Here is a 14,592-nt window from a genome sequence, read left to right as displayed (position 1 = left end):
CATGGGAAGTACATACGTGAATTATAGTGTATGTTCAAGGATGTGTGCAGTTAACTCTCATATGTTCAGAAGACAGAGAAATATATGATTGATGATAGATAGGGAGGGAGGGAGGGAAAGAAATAGCCATGTGACAGCCTGTTAAAGTTGGTGGATTGAGCTATCTGGGGAGGGGGGTCAGGGTATGATGGAATTCTGTGTATGGGGCTAGTATTGTTTTTGCAACTATTCATGTAACTTTGAATTTATTTCAAAATAAAAAAAATATTTAAAAAAATAGAACAGAGAGCAAAATTTGAGGAGTTAACTGTCCACCTGGAGGAACTATAGAAAGAACAGCAAATAAACCCCAAAGCAAAGAGAAGGAAAGAAATAACAAAGATTAGAACAGAAATAAATGAAACTGAGAACAGGAAAACAATAGAGGAAATCAACAAAACCAGAAGCTGGTTCTTCAAGAAAATCAACAAAATTTATGGACCCCTAGCTAGGCTAACAGAGAGAGAGAGAGAGAGAGAGACAGACAGACAGACAGAGAGAGAGAGAGAGAGAGAGAGAGAGGGAACATCCAAATAAATAGAATCAGAAATGGGAAAGGAAACATAACTACTGACCCTGCAGAAATAAAGGAGATAATGAGAAGATACTATGAGCAACTATATGCTAACAAACTGGACAACTTACACAAAATGGACAACTTCCTAGAAAAGCGTAAAAAAACAACATTGACCAGAGAAGAAATAGACAACCTCAACAAACCTATCCCAAGCAAAGAGATTGAGTCAGTCATCAAAAAGCTCCCAAAAAAGAAAAGCCCGGGACCAGATGGCTTCACAATATGAATTCTACCAAGCATTCAAGAAAGACTTAATACCAATCCTGCTCAAACTCTTCAAAAAAGTTGAAGAGAAGGGAAAGTTACCCAAAATTCTATGAAGCCAACATCACCTTAATACCAAAATCAGTCAAAGATACTACAAAAAAAAATTATAGACCAACCTTCTTAATGAATATAGATGCAAAAATCCTCAACAAAATACTTGCAAGTAGAATCCAGCAGAATATTAAAAGAATTATACACCATGATCAAGTGGGATTTATTCCAGGTATGCAAGGCTGGTTCAACACAAGAAAATCAATTAATGTAATACACTACATCAATCAATCAAAGCAAAAGAATCACATGATCATCTCGATTGGTGCAGAAAAGGCATTTGAAAAAATTCAACATCTTTTCTTGATGAAAACACTTCACAAGATAGGAATAGAAGGGAATGTTCTCAATATTATATAGGCAATATATGAAAAACCGGCAGCTAACATCATGCTCAATGGGGAGAGATTGAAAGCTTTCCCTCTAAGATCTGTAAGAAGACAGGGAGGCCGACTGTCACCGTTGTTATTCAACATTTTGCTGGAAGTTCTAGGTAGAGCAATTAGGCAAGAAAAAGAAATAAAAGGCATCCAAATTGGAGAGGAAGAAGTTAAACTTTCACTGTTTGCAGATGACATGACTCTATATGTAGAAAATCCAGAAAAATCTATAGCAAACATATTTAAGTTAATCAAACAATACAGCAAACTGGCAGGCTACAAGATTAACACACAAAAGTCTGTAGTGTGCTTATACACAAATGTGCAACAAGAGGAAGAAATTAAAAAAAAAAAACATTTAAAGTAGCTACCAAAAGAATCAATTATTTAAGAATAAACTTAATGAAGGCCACAAAAGACCTATACAAAGAAAACTACAAGAAAATGCTAAAAGAAATCAAACAGGACCTGAAAAAAATGGAAGAACATACCATGTTCATGGATTGGAAGACTAAATATAATTAAGATGTCAACTCTACCTAAACTGATTTATAGATTCAATTCAATATTAATTAAAACCCCAATAACTTACTTTGCAGAAATAGAAAAAACAATAACAAAATTTATTTGGAAAGGCAAGGTGCCCTGAATAGCCAAAAATATCTTGAGAAAGAGGAATGAAGTAGGAAATCTTACACTACCTGACTTTGACACATAATACTGGACTCCTACCTCACACCTTATACAAAAATTAACTCAAAGGGGATCAAAGACCTAAACATAGTGCTAAGACCATATGACTCTTAGAAGAAAACAGGGCAATATCTTAAAGATCTTGTGATAGGAGGTGGTTTCCTAGACCTTACACCCAAAGCATGAGCAACCAAAGAACAAATAGACAAATGGGATTTTCTCAAAGTTAAACACTTTTGTACATCAAAGGATTTTGTCAGAAAAGCAAAAAGGCAGCCTACACAATGGGAGACAATATTTGGAAACCATATATCAATAAGGGTTAATAGCCTGAATATATAAATGGACCCTACAACTCAATAATAGAAAGACAAACAACCCAATTAAAAATGGACAAAATACATGGATGATACTTTTCTGAAAAGGAAATACAAATGACTCAAAAACATATGAAAAGTTGCTCAGCTTCACTGGCTATTAGGGAAATGCAAATCAAAATCACAATGAGATATCATCTCACACCCACCAGAGTGGCCATTATCCAAAAAACAGAAAATTACAAGGGCTGGAGAGGATATTGAGAAAGAGGCACACTTATTCATTGCTGGTGGGAATGTAGAATGGTGGTGTGGTTACATTGGAAGACAGTGTGGAGGTTCCTCAGGAAGCTAAGTATAGATCTGCCATATGATGCAGCTATTCTATTTCTAGGTATGCACTCAAAGGAACTAAAATTTAAGACACAAATGGACATTTGTAAACTGATGTTTACTGCAGCATTATTCACAATTTCCAAGAGATGGAAGCAGCCCAAATGTCCATCAGTGGAAGAGTGGATAAACAAACTGGGGTATATACACATGCTGGGATATTATGCAGCTGTAAGACAGAACAAAGACATGGAACATATAATAATGTGTATGAACCTTGAGGACATTATGTTGAGTGAAGTTAGCCAGAAACAAAAGGACAAATACTGTATGATCTCTCTAATATAAAAAGAAAACTTTGAGAATTAAAGCTGATAACACAGGCTACTGGGAGATAGAAAGAGGGTAGAGATCAGGCATTTGATGCTGAAGTACTACATAATGTTCAGTAGGATTGATTGTATAGATCCAGAAATAGATAGCATAATATTGTGTGATGGTAGCACAATATATTGTTAGTACACTGGACGAAGATGTCTGTGAGTAAGGCTGAAAGAGATGGAATAGGGGAATGTATGACACCAGAGGTAAAGATAGATGATGAAGTCTGGGACCGTATAACTTGGCAAAAACTGGAGTGGCCAATGACTGTTACTAAATGTACAAATATAAAAATGTTCTCATATATGGGAGAACAAAAGAATGTCAACCATGCAAAGTGTTGAAAAACGGATGGTATTTGGGAAAAAAAAAAAACATAATCAAAGCAAACTGGAGTCTATGGTCAACAGTAACATTGCAATATGCTTCCATCAAATATAACAAAGGCAATATACCAAAGTTAAATGTGTATGAGAGGGGGATATAAGGGAGGGATATGGGATTCTAGGTAGCAATGTTGTTTTCTGTCCATACTAATATATTGCATTGTATGACACTTTATTTTTCTTATCTTTTTTATTATTCACCAAAAACAAAACAAAGCAAAACTTTTTCATAGTGATCAATATGTAAAAGTGCTGACTGTGATGATAAATATACAACTCTATGATGATACTGTGAACAACTAATTGTACACTGTGGATAATTGTATGTTATATGAATATATCTGTGTAAAATCATAGGAAAAATATAAATAGGGATAAAATGCTGGAGAAAACATGGAGAGAGGGATGTACCTATTTACTGTTGAAGAGGAGGTAGATTGTTGCTGATGTTCTCACAAACAAAGGGCACTGAAAGCTCGACATGCTGAGCCCTGTTTCTTGGGGCTTGCCCTATGAAGCTTGTTACTGCAAAGGAGAGGCTAAACCTGCTTATAATTGTGCCTAAAAGTCTCCCACTGAGTGCCTCTTTTTTGCTCAGATGTGGCTCTCTCTCTCTAACTAAGCCACCTTGGCAGGTGATCTCACTGCCCTTCCCACTACATGGGACATAAATCCCAGGGGTGTAAATCTCTCTGGCAACACAGGATATGACTCCCAGGGATGAATCTGGACCCAGCATCATGGGATTGAGAACATCTTCTTGACCAAAAGGGGGATGTCAAATGAAATGAAATAAAACTTCAGTGGCTGAGAGATTTCATATGGAGTTGAGAGGTCACTCTGGTGGACATTCTTATGCACTATATAGATAACAATTTTTAGGTTTTAATGTATTAGAATAGCTAGAAGGAAATACCTGAATCTACTCAACTCTAACCCAGTAGCCTTGACTCTTGAAGATGATTATATAACAATGTAGATTACAAAGCATGACAGTGTGAATGCAAAACCTTGTGGATCTCACTTCCTTTATCCAGTGTATGGATGGATGAGTAGATAAATGGGGACAAAAAGTAAATGAAAATTAAGGTGGGATGGGAGAGATGATTTGGGTGTTCTTCTTTATTTTTATTTTTTATTCTGATTCTGATTCTTTCTGGTATAAGGAAAATGGTGAAAAATAGACTGAGGTGATGAATGCACAATTATATGATGGTACTGTGAACAGCTGATTGTACACCATGGATGACTGTATGATATGTGAATATATCTCAATAAAACTGAATAAAAAATAACATAGAAGTTGCCTTTGAGAGAACTTAAGATGGTGGCTAGGTGAGACAGGGCAAAAAAATACCTCCATGAAAAATACTAGATAAAAGCCAGAAAGTGACCCAGAAGATCAGTTCCAGGGATGCACCAGCAGGACAAGGTCTGCTAAATCCACAGGGACTGCATTTGTTGAAACCAGGAGTCTGCATTATGAAATGACTGAGTGAGCCGGCTGAAAGTCTGGTGGCTGGGCTGCGATGTGGGGAAACTGTGGGTTGGCATTTGGAGATGGACTACTTCTTAAAAAAAAAAAAAAAAAAACAACTGGGGGCGGCTGTAGATAAGGCAGTGAGAACCCCATAGTGAAGCACAGCAGGAGCAGGCTGTGCCAATGCCTCAGTGTCTGGCATGGAGGGTAGCCCTTCCCACACCAGCTGCTGATTGTCTCGGGGCAGGGGGGCAGAGGGGAGGCAAAAGGAGAAAGAAACCATACTCCTTGCAGATGTCTCCTCAGCAGGCTGGGGACGCTCCTGCCCAGGGCCGGAGCCATAGCCCAGAGCTGCACCAAGGGTCCCATTGTGATGGGGAATTTTTCCCACAGCACCACACCCACAGCACAATATCAGCCATGGACAGTGGCCTTTAGTGCACAGCTAATTGTCCTGGAGTTGGGAAGGCAGAGCTGTGAGAAGAGGGGGAAATTAACATGCCCCATTCAACCATCTTTACAGCAGGCTGGGAATGCCCCTGCATGGCTCCATGGCCCAAGGCTTCCCTGGAGGTCTGGCACACTCTTGTGATGGGGCACAGCCTTCTCTCAGCAGAGGTCCTGGAAGAGCATGGCAGAGAAGGGGGACCCACTTGAAAATCCCAGGGACCCTATGACAATACCAAGGACTTGTGGGTCAGTGGCAGAGACAATCTGGGGCAAGACTGAAATGAAGGCTCAGACTCTTGCAACAACCTTTAATCTCCAGGAACACCTGGGAGGTTTGATAATTAAAGCTGCCCTGCCTCCCTAACCACCCAGACACATGCCCCACATTCAGGGTGGACAGTACCAACAACACACCCAAACTTAGTGCACCCGTTGAACCCCACAAGAATCAGATCCCCACACACCACAAAGACAAAGTTGGGGAGAACTGACTTGAGGGGAATAGGTGACTCACAGATGCCATCTGCTGGTTAGTTAGAGAAAGTGTATGCCACCAAGTTGTAGATCTGACAAATTAGAGATTGGTATTTTTTATATCCTGAAAGAGCCCTATCAAGTAAATCAAATGCCAAGAGGCCAAAAACAACAGAAAATTTTAAAGCATATGATAAAAACAGACAATATGGAGAACTGAAACCCAAACGCCCAAATCAAAAATCAGAAGGACACAGTACTTGGTGCAATTAATCAAAGAACTAAAGACAAACAACTAGATCATGGCACAGGATATAAAGGACATAAAGAGGACCCTAGAAAATCATAAAGAACAAATTGCAAGAGTAAATAAAAAAATAGATGATCTTATGGAAATAAAAGAAATTGTTGGCCAAATTAAAAAGACTCTGGATACTCATAATACAATATTAGAGGAAACTGAACAATGACTCAGCATCCTCAAAGACCACAGAATGGAAAATGAAAAACTAAAGAAAGAATGGGGATAAGAATCAAAAAAATCAAAATGGATCTCAGGGATATGATAGATAAAATAAAACGTCCAAATTTAAGACTCATTGGTGTCCCAGAAGGGGGAGAGAAGGGTAAAAGTCTAGTATTCAAAGAAATTGTTGGGGAAAACTTCCCAAACCTACACAATATAAATACACCAAGCATAAATGCCCAGTGAACTCCAAATAGAATAAATCCCAATAAATCCACTCCAAGACATATTCTGATCAGACTGTCAAATACTGAAGAGAAGGAGCAAGTTCTGAAAGCAGCAAGAGAAAAGCAATTCACCACACACAAAGGAAACAACAGAAGTCTAAGCAGAGACTACTCAGTGGCCACCACGGAAGCGAGAAGGCAGTGGCATGACATATTTAAAATTCTGAGAGAGAAAAATTTCCAACCAAGAATACTTTATCCAGCAAAACTCTCCTTCAAATTTGAGGGAGAGCTTAAATTTTTCACAGACAAACAAATCCAGAGAGATTTTGCTAATAAAAGACCTGCCTTACTTCAGATACTAAAGAGAGCCCTACCAACAGAGAAACAAAGATAGGAGAAAGAAATATAGAGAAATTCAACAGACATATATAGAACATTATATCCCAAATCAGCAGGACAAACATTCTTCTCTAGTGATCACGGATCTTTTTCCAGAATAGACCATATGCTGGGACATAAAACAAGCCTCAATAAATTAAAAAAAAAAAAATTGAATTTATTCAAAGCACATTCTCTGACCACAATGGAATACAAATAGAAGTCAATAACCATTAGAAAATTCACAAACAACTGGAGGGTAAAAATGAGGGGGAGATGAAAACATTCCCGGATAATCAAAAGCTGAGGGACTTCATCACCAGTAGATCAGTCCTATAAGAAATGCTAAAGGGAACTGTGCAGGCTGAAAGGAAGGGACACTAAACAGTTGACTGAAACCACATGAAGAAATAAAGATTTCCAGTAAGGATCACATGGTAAATATAAATACCAATACTACTGTGTTTTTGAATTTTAACCTCACTATTTACTTCCTACAGGATCTAAAATACATAAACTGTAATGATAAATCAGTGGTTTTGGACTTAATGTAAAATACGCAATTTTTGACAAGAACTACATAAAGGTGGGGGAATGGAGGAGTATAGGAACATAGCTTACATGTCCTATTGAAGTTAAGTTGATATCAAAGAAAAACAAGACTGTTATAGATTTAAGAATTAAATATAAGTCCCATGGTAGACACAAAGAAAGTATCAGGGAATATGACCATAGAGATGAAAAGTAGAGTATGGGTTATGAGAAGTGGAGGAAAGGGCAATAGAGAGTTAAGAAATGAGTGTAGGGTTTCTGTTTGGGGTGAAGGGAAATTTCTAGTAATGGATGGTGGGAAGGTGATGGCATTGCAACATTCTAAATGTGATTAATCCCACTAATGGAATGCTAGGGAGGGGTTGGAATGGGAAGATTTAGGCTGTATATGTGTTTCCACAATTGAAAAAAAAAAAAATACATTGTAAATAGATAATGACAATTAAATGCCAAGGATGATCCTGGATGGGATCTGAGGATGGAGGAGAGGAGGCTCAAAGGGACACAGCTGGGACATAAAAAAAAAAAGGAAATATAGAATGTAAGCTTTTTATCAATGTTGAATTTCTTGAACTTCTTAGCTGCGCTTAATGGGATTGCATAAAAGAATGTTCTTGTTCATGGGAAATGTATATGTGAATTATATTGTTTGTTCAAGTATGTGTGCAGCTTGCTCTTATATGTTCAGAAGACAGAGCAATAGATGATGGATGACAGATAGGGAGGGAATGAGGGAGGGAAAGAAAGAAATGGTGGTGTGACAGGATGTTAAAGCTGGTGGATCAGGGTATCAGAGGATGGGGGTTGGGGTATGCTAGAGTTCTGTGTATGGGTTTCGTATTGTTTTTGCAACTGTTCCTGTAAGTTTGAATTTATTTCAAAATAAAATTAAAAAAAAAAAATGAAGTAGCCTTTGAATTACTTCACATGAAATGAGTTTTATACACACATAACATTATATCAGTATTTTATAATAATATATGCTATTTCCTGAATTATAGTTTTGTTTTTTAATATGTGCCTTATATCTTATACTCAAACATGGGACCATAATTCAAGGTACTAACATTCATTTTTTTTTTTAAGTATTCAAGCAGATCACATTATTCTCTGGATCACTTTGGCACATCAGGATTAATTTGATTTATAATGTTTTATTATTAACTTTTATTCATTTGATTGTAGACAATTTTAACCCAGGTAATACATTTTTATGATCCCTTTTATTCTAAGATCAAGTGGCTCTTGATGAATTTAACAAACAAAAGAAACATATTTTTACATTGTTTTATTCTCTAGTTTGCAAAGTTTATGTTTATTTTTTCCAAAACTGACTTTTTACAGTTTGTAGCTCATTCCTATTGCTTTAGGAATAAAGTAAATGCTAGCAAATGGGTTTCAAATTCACACATCTCATAGCATATTCCTAATAAATCAGTAAAATAACAGATGCATAGGACATATTCCTACTCAATGTAATGGTAAGCATCAACAGATTTAAAAAAAAATATTTAAAATCAAAAAGAAATTCATCTGCTGTTCAGTGCTTTGAAGATCCATGGGAAATTTATTCATTAATCATTTAGTTTAAAAATTACATATTGCTAAGGCAGGGTGACAAAATATTTTTTTTTTCTCAGTAATACAGAACAACAGACATTGAAGGCTTTAGCCAATGAAAAACTAAAAATATTATTTAGATTTCCAATTTCAGCTTTGACACGTAAAGAGCTTGGAAGTAGTTACCCCATCCTTACAACATGAAAAAAAGATCAACAAATTTAAAACCAATGACTTCTCCTGGACCTGAAAAGAACTGAAGTAACAAGGCAAACTGCTACATTGAAATCTGGAGAGACAGGGGAATTCAGATAATCCCAGCCACAGTGAGTTTACCTGGAACAGAAACCAGTAGACACAAATTTCTAGGAACAATTAAGTGGTAATTTTGAAAATTTGCTGGAGCTGAATGTGGACTACTGTGAGAGTGAAAATTTCCTGGGGCAGCAATCTTAGTACACCCCACTGTGCTGGTTTGGATGTATTATGTCCCCCAAAATGCCATTATCTTTGATGCAGTCTTGTGTGGGCAGGAAACATAGTGGTGTTGATTGGGTTGGAGACTTCTGAATGCATGTTTCTGTGGAGATGTGATCATTCAACTGTGGGCAAGATCTTTCATTCGATAATTTCCATGAAGGTGTGGCCCCACCCATTCAGCATGGGCCTTGATTAGTTCACTGGAGCTCTTAAAAGCTCAGAAGGAAGGAGCAATCTTGCTACAGCCAAGAGAAACACTTTGAAGAACGCACAGGAGCTGAGAAAGAAATTGCAGTTGACAGAGACATTTTGGAGACAGCCTTTGAAAGCAGACTTTTGCTCTGGAGAAGCTAAGAGAGGAAAAACACTCCAAGAGCAACTGAGAGTGACATTTTGGAGAGGGGCTGAAGCCTAGAGAGGAACGTCCTGGGAGAAATCCATTTTGAAACCAGAACTCCAGAGCAGACGCCACCCACATGCCTTCCCAGCTAACAGAGGTTTTCCAGACACCACTGGCCATCCTCCAGTGAAGGTACCCGATTGTTGATGCATTATCTTGGACAACTTATGGCCTTAAGACTGTAACTGTGTAACCAAATAGACCCCCTTTTATAAAAGCCAATCCAATTCTGGTGTTTCGCATCCCGGCAGCATTAGCAAACTAGAACACCCACTTTCAAGAGTACTATCAACAGGAACCTCACAATATACTCATGGTGAAAGAGCCAAGAAAATCATCTCCTTTCTCTGGCAGTGGGAGGGGAAATGGAACCAGAATGTTCTCCATAACAAAGGTCTACTTTGCAGGCAAAAAGACTTTACCAAAGCCTTATCTTTCCAAAAGGAAGGGTAATCTAGCTTTCTTTTATCACTTAAGGGGGTACAAAAATCTAAGAAACCCTTGTAAAGTTACAGACCAGGGACATAGGCCCACAAAAAGATTGATATATAATAATAAGATTATGTGACACTTTCTCTTCAAATAAAAAGGGGTTCAAAATAATAATAGTGTATTAAAGCTAAAAGAATGTTTAGCCTTTGATATCCAAAGCTATAACAAACATTAAGCATAGGTCACCTCCTAGTCAAATTAACATAAAATCATATGCTAAAGGCTTATTACCTCACTTCTAATTATGCAATACTTCATGTCCAGCTTTCAACAACAAAAAAATTTAAGGCATGATAAAAAGCAAGAAAAAAATATTCTGAAAAAGATGAAGTAAGTACCAGAAACATTCATATATGATATAGATTTTGGAATTATTAGATGGGGAATTTAAAATAATTATGATTTATATGTTAAGGGCTCCGAAGTAATAAGTAGACAACAGATAGATGGAAACTTTCTAAAAGAACAACAAATATATGGAAGAAATCAAAGCCAAGTAGCACAAATGAAGAATGCCTTTGAGGGGCTCATCTGCAGTTGTACATCCAAGAAAAAAATTCAGTGAACATGAAAATGTGTCAATAGAAATTTCGAAAACTGAAATGCAAAGGAAAGAAAATGAAAAACAAAACAAAATTTAATATCTAAGAACTGAGGGACAATTTTTAAAAGGTGTAATATACATATAATTAGAATAGCAGAAAGAGAAGAAAGTATGTAGAAGAAAAATTTGAGATCAAAATGATTGAGAATTTTCCACAATTAATGGCAGACATCAAATCATAGATACAAATCATAGATATAAAGCTTAGAGAACACCAAGCAAGGTAAATGCCAAAAACTCCACACCCAGGTATGTTATTTTCAAAGTGCAGCAGTAAAAGATGAAGGGAAAATCTTGAAAAAATTCAAAGAATAATACCATCTTTCCTATAGAGGAACAAACACAAAAATTACAATAGGCATCTTGTCAAAAAAACAACACTTAAAAAGAGAGTGGAACGAAATATTAAAAGCACTGAAAAAAAAATCCAATAACCTAGGTTCTATATCAATTGAAATTACGTATCAAAACAGAAGGAGCCCCTTATCCCTGGTGGTTATTACTGAGAGTGTGGAATCTGTGCTCCAATCTTGGAACACACATTTATTATTTAAAATTCCAATAAATAAATGAATAACAAAATTTAAAAAAAATCTTTTAAAAAACAACAAAAAATTCACATCTCCCCCACTGGAGACTTTTCTTTTTCTCCCTCTTTTATAAAACAACCTGGTGAACCAGCAGCTGAGACCGACCCGCCTGCAGCCTCACAGTAGCTCCAAGAAGGAACCAAGACACCAAGGCCTTCCCGCTGCCGGGACCTGACACTACCAATCCTGCTCCCCATCCAGCAGCCAGCAGCCAGCAGCAGGGCATCCATCTGGTTCTGTGGCCCTTGAGTAGTTTTCAATTCTGGTTGATTTTTGTCCCTCTGCGCTTTCTCCCGCTCCCCTCCCCCTGGCTCAGGCTCCTGGCCCCAGCCCTGGCTTTCCCCTCACAGAAAGATTGTGGCCTATGACTCTAGAGGCAGCCGTGCTGAGATGAACCACAGTACCCCCAGCTAGCTGATAGCCTCGCTCTTCGTGGGGGACCTACACCCCCACATTACCAACGTGATGCTCCACAAGAAGTTCTGCCAAGCTGGGCCCATCCTCTCCATCCAGGTCTGCAGGGAGATGAGCACCTCCACTCCTTGGACTATATGTATGTGAACTTCCAGTGGCTGGCAGACGCAGAGCGTGCTTTGGACACTATGAATCTGATGTTATCAAGAGCAGGCCAGTATGCAACACGTGGTCTCACCATGATCCATCACTTAGCAAAAGTAGACAAATCTATTGATAATAAAGCACCGTATGATACATTTTTTGCTTTTGGTAACATCCTTTCATGTAAGGTGGTTTGTGATGAAAATGGTCCCAAGAGCTATGGATTTGTACATTTTGAGACACAGGAAGCAACTGGAAGAGCTATTGAAGAAATGAATGGGATGCTTCTAAATGATTGTAAAATACTTACTGGACAATTTAAGTAAGTCTTATAAAGAATGAGAAGAGTTCACCAATGTTTACGTCATGAATTTTGGAGAAGACATAGATGATGAGTGCCTTAAAGAATCTCTTTGGCAAGTTTGGACCTGCCTTCTGTGTGAAAGTAATAACTGATGAAAGCTGAAAATCCAAAGGTTTTAGATTTGTGAGCTTCAAAAGGTATGAAGATGCAGAGAAAGCTGTGGATGAGATGAATGGAAAGGAACTCAATGGAAAACAAATTTACATTGGTCGAGCTCAGAAAAAAGTGGAAGGACAGATGGAACTTAAGCACAAATTTGAACAGATGAAGCAAGATAGGATCACCAGATACCAGGGAGTTAACCTTAATGTGAAAAATCTTGATGATGGTATTGCTGATGAACTTCTCCAGAAAGAGTTTTCTCCATTTGGTACAATCATTAGTGCAAAGGTTATGATGCAGGGTGGTTGCAGCAAAGGATTTGGTTTTGTATGTTTCTCCCCCCTAGAAGAAGCCATTAAAGCAGTTACCAAAATGAATGGTAGAACTGTGGCCACCAAGCCATTGTATGTAGCTTTAGTTCAGCGCAAAGAAGAATGCCAGGATCACCTTGCTGACCAGGATATGCAGAGAATGGCAAGTGTAAGAGCTGTGTCCAACCCTGTAATCAACCTGTACCAGCCAGCACCTCCTTCAGGTTACTTCACGGCAACTATCCCACAGACTCTAAACCATCCTCATAGCCAAATTGCTCAACTAAGACCAAGTCCTTGTTGGAGTGCTCAGGGTGCGAGACCTCATCCATTCCAAAATATGCCCAATGCTATCTGCCCAGCTGTCTCTAGACCACCTTTTATTACTATGCAACCAGCTTCTTCACAGGGTCCATGAGTCATGTCAACACAACGTGTTGCTAATACATCAACATAGACAATGGGTTAATATCCTGTGGCTGCTGCAGCTGCAGCTACTCCTGCTGTCTGCACCATTTCACATAAATATGCTGCAGGAGTTCGCAATTTACAACATCTTAATGCACAGCCACAAGTTACCATTCAGCAGCCTGCTGTTCATGTACAAGGTCAGGAATTTTTGACTGCTTCCATGTTGTCATCTGCCCCTCCTCAATACGTAAAGCAGATGTTGGGTGAATGGCTTTTTCCCCTTATTCAGGTCATGCACCCTACCCTTGTTGGTAAAATCACTGGCATGTTGTTGGGGATTAAAATTCAGAACTTCTTCATAATCTTGGATCACCAGAGTCTCTCTGCTCTAAGGTTGATGAAGCTGTAGCTGTACTACAAGCTCACCAAGCTAAAAAGGCTGCCCAGAAAGAAGTTAACAGTGCCACTGGTGTTCCAACTGTTTAAAATTGATCAGGTACCACAAGAAGAAATGTGTGCTTCACTGAAGAAAAATATCTAAACATGAAGAAACTTAAATATTGTAGAAAAAATTGGAAAATATAAAATAAATTTAAAAGGGAAAGGAAACTTTGAACCTTATATATCGAGCAAATATCAGGTCTAGCAAACATAATTCTAGTCCTAGATTACTTATTGTTTTAAAACAGAAAAAAAGTAACATATAAAAATAAATTAATGTTTTATAGTCCCTGGGAAAAAGAATTTTCAGCAAAGTACAAAAATTTGAAGCATTCCTTTCTTTAATTTTGTAATTCTTTACCATGGAATAGCTCAGAATGTCACTTCTATTTTAGATAACAATTGATAACTGAGCAAGGAAACATAATTTAGATTATAATATTCTTGCTTTTAAAAAAAATTCCTTAAACACTGGGGAAAAAGAAAAACTGAAGGGGCACACATACAAAGAGAGAATTTATCCCCAGCAGTTCCTGTCCTGCAAGAATATTAAAAGAACTTCTTCATGGGAAAGGAAAATGATGTAGTTCAGAAACTTAGAGCTAAATACAGAAATAAAGAAATGAAGAATCTTTGGAAACTTGGAGAAAAAAATAAATGAAACTAATGACAAAAGGTTTAATTTTCCAAGAAGACATAACTATCCTTAATGTGTATGCACCTAACAACACAGGGTCAGAATGCATGAGGGAAAACTAATAGAACTGAAAGGAGAAATAGGAAATTGCACTGTTACATCTTGGAGGTTTCAACACCACTCTTTCA

At 37.7% G+C, this 14,592-nt stretch overlaps 1 pseudogene; it reads left to right on the top strand.

Moving 5' to 3' along the window:
* Positions 1-11,970: 11,970 nt before the first annotated feature.
* Positions 11,971-13,812, top strand: LOC119528579 (annotated as a pseudogene).
* Positions 13,813-14,592: the final 780 nt, after the last annotated feature.

Source organism: Choloepus didactylus, chromosome 3 (genome assembly GCF_015220235.1).
Source record: "Choloepus didactylus isolate mChoDid1 chromosome 3, mChoDid1.pri, whole genome shotgun sequence".
NCBI lineage: Eukaryota > Metazoa > Chordata > Mammalia > Pilosa > Megalonychidae > Choloepus > Choloepus didactylus.
This window is presented reverse-complemented; position numbering and strand designations above follow the sequence as displayed.